The sequence below is a fragment of the Rana temporaria genome, chromosome 6 (genome assembly GCF_905171775.1).
Source record: "Rana temporaria chromosome 6, aRanTem1.1, whole genome shotgun sequence".
Classification (NCBI taxonomy): Eukaryota; Metazoa; Chordata; class Amphibia; order Anura; family Ranidae; genus Rana; species Rana temporaria.
This window is the reverse complement of record NC_053494.1, coordinates 133,404,757-133,410,756: the sequence shown is the minus strand read 5'-3', so window position 1 is coordinate 133,410,756 and position 6,000 is coordinate 133,404,757.

The window sequence follows — 6,000 nt, the reverse complement described above, 5'->3', positions numbered from 1 at the left end:
AGTTTTATGCATTTAAATCTGCCCAAATAATTCTGCCAACAAGAGCATAATCTGTTAATCTTCTTAATTGGTCTTTACTGCATGTTGCCAGGACAGAAGTACAGAGTTTATGCCAAAGGACAGAATGCCCAGTCTGGTAATTAGCCCACTCCAATCTCAACTGAACATTAATGGTTGATAGCTTTCACTCTGGGAAACATTTACAAACCAGAAGTAGCTTTTTCACACTTGAGGACAAACATTTTAAACACAATTCACAGATTTTCCCAAATGTATTAAATAATTGCGAATCAAGGATGAAATTCCTGTCAATATTGGGAAAAAGCACTAATAAAAAGACTACTCAGTGTAGGTGGATTCTCATTTTAAATCTCTTATTTCAGAAAACAAATTTAAAGTCATTATTCATTGGCAATACACAGAAAATGTACAAGCATAACTGGCAATTTCAAGACAAGGGAATAAATTATTTGTGAACTGATATGTTACTTGATGTAAACAACATTAATCCACATTAGATAATTTCGGTGACTCCTGTTTACTTGAAAACATAGATATTTTATAAAAATGTAGTGAAATTGTTTTACTTGGTCATTTCAAGCACCCAATCAAATTTAAACGGTATTCGCGGTTTACTATTTACTAAAATATGACCAGTGTGATAGGGCAAATTTAGGGGCAGGGTGAAAAACTGGGTGTGAAAGATTGATTTACTAAAACTGGAGAATGCAAACCCTGGTGCTGCTCTGCATAGAAACCAATTAGCGTCCAGTTTTTTTTTGTCAAAGCTTGAATTAAACAAGCTGAAATTAGAATCTGAGTGGCTACCATGCACAGTTGCACCAGATTTGGCACTCTCCAATCTTAGTAAATTTAACCCCATAGTCAAAAGAGCTCAAAATGCCTTAAGGACCTACCTTTTTTTTGATGGGTATTGGTTTGCATTTGTTATATCTGATGTGCTGATGTAAGGAAATGAAACCCACATTTTTCATAGTGGATTCTTTGTTTCTCTGCATTCCACCTTTTATACAACAATCAATCACTTGGTTGAGAAGTATTTTAGTTGCTAGAGAGTACGTATGAAAATTTGGTATTGCATTTTGTAACCATCATCTTCTATGTGGGATCAAATTTAACATGGGATTATTTTGAATAAGGACCATTAGAGTAATATCCAATTCCATGAGATGTATAAATATTGTTGAGTTGCCTCCCTCAGCTTAATTAATTTAAATTGGCTTTCATACAATTTAACCTGCCTAGGTTTCTTTATGTGGGTTGAATTATCAAAATCACTGTTCTTTTTTCACATAATATAACCCAGTGAGTGGTACAATGCAAAATACTTGTGTACGTTTTTTTTTTTTTGGTACATGCCATTAGATTTCCAATAAGGATAATTTTCTCCATTTTCTGTATATGTAAAGTGTCCTTGCAGTTTGGTTCTAGCTTTACAAATCACTGCCTTAATGTGTACAAATCTCTGCTATCAAATTGGTTAAACAGAAATAGAGTTTGAAAGAATTCAGACTTTCAGTTCATTGCATTTCTATTTTACTCCTCCTTTATTGGGTTTGTGAAAAAAATGGAAGCTGCCATTGCTGACCTTTTTTTCTCCAAACTTGTGCAGTAAGTGACTCAATAAATAGAGAAGCAAGAACAACGATAGCAGCTCTGGAGTTGAACTTTCACAAATAAGTCAGCTAAAATAAAATGGGATTAAAATGGAATAAAAGATTAAATCGAAAACAAGGTTCCACATTTTTCTTTCTCTACGGGGAGTTTACAATGGCTAAAGCAAAGTGCTGTGACTACCCTGGAGGTCATACAGGCAGTACAAAGCCTGCACAAACTTTTTTGCGTCCGATGCTGTTGTGACCTTAAACTAAATGTCTGGGCCCCCTGTACTTGTGTCAGCATGACTGCCAACAGCTCATTGAAGCACAATAGAAACTAGGGAAGATGGAATTTATTGCAATTTGACCTATAAGTAAATCAGAGGGCATCGGTGCTGTAAAAGTAGAAACACAGACACTACAGCAAGCGAAGACATACAATTTTAGCATACGTTACAGTTCCTACAGTACTAGTGATGCTTCATTTCAGGAGACCCCAAGAATTGTCAGATGTTACATTTTAAAACCTATTGAGTACACTCAATGTGTCAGTCAAAATCAAATTAAAAATGTACAGATGGCAAAATGTAAAATAAGAGTCACTTTATATTAAGAGATACTACTTGCCCCTTGTTTTTTTGGAACACATTAGAAATGAACATATGTGAAATATGTTTTTCATCCCCTTGTAGGCAGATTTTTTGTGTGAATACCAAAGTTCCTGCCAAGAATGATGCTATGTAAGAAAGGTCTTTAACTGCAATATAAATGGGATGAGAAAACTGATAGCATACAGATTGGTTGAATTATAAAGCTGATCATACATGTTAAAATCTGATTCTACAATCTCTTTCATAGCACCTACCAACAACTAATTGTTGGCAAATCCAAACAAAATTGCAAGATTGGATTTAACATGTTAAGGTATATGGTGGGTCTGTCTTTACAGCAACTGTAAGCTATATGGACCTTTTGCCTGCTTAAATTTATAAAAATAACTGATAAAGGGAAATCACATAATATGATTAAACATAAAGCACTGTATATGTTCACTGGCATGATCAAGGAGTTAATCGCCCCTTACTTTTTTTTGTGATGGACTGAAAGGGTATCCAAATATGGACAATGAACAGGGGCGGACTGACAACTCATGGGGCCCCCGGGCAATAGGAGATTATGGGGCCACACAGTACTGTATACACACACACATACAGTATACATACATACACACACGCACACTGAGAAGGTACTGAAGAGGCGGGGCAGCTATAATCTTGGGATTTATAGACCAAAAGGACATCGGTAAGGGACATTTCAGGGACAGATGTAAAAAAAAAATGATTTTTACATACTGTCCCTGGTTTTCCTGAGGCTGGCAACCCTGATGGGGGCCCCCTAGTGGCAAGAGCCCTTGGGCAGTGCTTGAGTGGTCAGTGGATATTGTTTTCTAAAGCAAATAGTTTATATAAAATCTGTATTTATGGATGGCTTAAAAGTTGTTCACATGGAGTAAATATGTTCTATGACTCCTGCTCCTGAAAGAGTGCTTTTGATAGTAAGGCTCATTGTGTTCGCTCTGTATGAACCCAGACCAACTGAATTACCCTACATCACAGCAGACCTGTAACCTTTATGTCTTGGTCACAGCAACAAAATACTGCCATATCAGCTATTGCCATTATAGAGAATGAGCTACCTACAGTATATACCTGTGATCTCTGTAAACTAGCCTCTGAGTTGCATATGTCAACCATACAAATTTATATTTAGCTTGCCTCTACCCCGGGAACACTCCACAGGACTTTGCAATCCAGCTTCTCAGATGATCAATAGTAAATACAGGCTTCTTTCATTTTCTTTATTTTAATAAAATCAATGTTTTTCCTCTTGAAACCCCTGAAAAACAGCAGTCGTGGAGTATGCAGTGATGTAAGAACTCCATCTGCAGGAGAAATCAAGTAGTGCATTGGTAGAAAAAAAACACGTCAGAGGCTACATTTAAACCATAAATGACCAGGCACATCAAGCTCGAACGTAAAATAAATAAATAAAAACATCATGCATCACATTTTACAATTTGTCATATTGGCTGAATGTAGTTACAGTCATTATAGACAATACCAAAAATGCTGCTTTAAGTGAAACATTTAGAATTGTATATGTACCTGCTCCTGAGTGGAATATACAGTAATACACCCCATACAAAGAGGAGAAATACTGTGATTCTACAGCTGGCTGCTCCCCGATACCATGTAATCTGCAGACACTATTGAAATCAGAATGTTTAAAATGTGCAATAGAATGTCTGATTATCAATGGCTGTGCTGAGTGGACTATGAAACACCATTCTGTTCTCTGAAAGAATAAGCCAGCATGCCACCATCTTTTAGGGTATACATTTACATAACAGCCACTTAGATGTACCTTGCAAATTAGACCCACTCTGGTGGGAGGGGTGGCTTGATGCTGGATTTACAGCCATAGTTGAGCCAAGTTCAGTTACTGTATAATCATATTCTTTGATACTTGGTCTGATAAAAGATAGTGGCTTTGTTCAAACCAGATAAAATAAAGTTTTACTAGTTGTGTGCTCCTATCATACAAGACCTTGTAACCACGTATGGTGTACCATGTGACAGGATCACAGCGTGTTTCTCACAGTTGACAAAGACGTTCTAAGATTGTGCATTTCATTTTTTCTTTTTGTATGCAGCGAACATGCATATCCGAGACAGCATGTTAGAAATGAAAAAGCATGTTGCCAATCTGATAATAGGTTTATCAGATAAAAAAAACAAATTGGGGCAGCATACCGTTCAAGGGATGTTTTCCAGTTTGTTCCATTTATCTGTTATAGGTGGCCATAAACAAAACAGGATATGGGTCAGATGATATCCACCTCTTATGCAAATCTTTCAAAGCAGTGCTATATTTGCCCACTGTAAAACTTGCCCAGAGAGTGACAAATCAGGTTAGCTTGCAGAGATTTCAGTAATCAATGCCCCAAACCATTGCTGGAAACATTGGTTATCCTTCAGTAGGATAGCAGAACCAGTCCAATTATCACAAGCAATGGCTGCAATATTGGGTTGTTTATGGCCCTCCATGAACTTTGACTAAGGTAACCAGTCTGGAACTAAAGCAAACATCCAAATATCCATTCTTTTTAACTTTTATACATGCACAGACTTGTGAAAGATTTCCTTTGCCATTTATTTAACTTCAGGAATTGTCTATGTGCTTTAGGCATGTGTTGATGGGCTAATGCAAGCTTAATGCACCAAAGAGCATACTGCATTTGGTACCATTTAAGAATCGGCCCTTTCTGCCTCTGTGCTGCTTCTGGTTCCTGGGTCCTCTTTTCCCAGGAACTCAACTATGCGCGTCGGGACCCTTCAGGGTAAGACCGCGCTATATTAAGATACAACTCAACTCAAGAATTAAGACTTCATTGACAGGCGCAGTTGACATCATTCTGAACTGCATTTTACCTCCTAAGCTGTATCAACCAGCGTCTCCATATTTGTATGGGAAATAAGCAGTTCTAGTGCAAACACAAGCCTGTCAACACAGGTCTTTACATAGTCTTTTTTTTCCCCTCAGCTTGACAGTAATGGCTAAGAGGTTACCTGAAGTCTGACAGATGCTGCTCAGTTGACTGCTTGAGTTCATATGGAGTCCCAATATCTGCAGTATGTAAGGTTTGCATAAGATTTGCTGCACAGGAGGCACAATAGGAAGGCTGTACTTGCACTCCACTCTGGCTCAAACACCCCCCAATCTATAGCCAGGGCTTTGAGACACACCCAGTACTTGAGGGTGCAGGGAAACTCATGATGCTCCCCCTGACCTTTAATAATTCTCTACTCACTGCTAGAATGGCCAATTGCCAGGCCCAAGCACTCGCGTAGAGTACAACAATTATGCTACCGCTAGGGAGACAGGCTCACCTCCAGTCTGGAGTTGGTGCAAGATTCTACAATTTTAATCTTCACTGCACACATACCTTCAGATATAAGAGCTTCTTTATTTAATTATTATGATAGAAACAGGATGAAAAATGCCTTGAACTCTGATGCAGGTGAATTTTAAAGTGCAACTCCACTTTTGTTGAGAAAGAAAACATTTCCCCCTGGGTGATCTATGTACATGCAGGGATTTTAACAAACATTGTTGTAGAATCCCACCTTTTGTTATTCTGATGTTTCCCTGTGTCCATGTGGGAAAGCGAGTCTAATGGAAGTGGTTTCATAATGATCAATCAGATATGCACCTGCAGGGCTCTAATGAGGAAAGCTACTGAGCCTACACCCATTTAGCTGTGATTTCCTATTTGGAGTATCTTTCCAAAAAATGAAATTTTGTCGCAGGGGATGCCTGA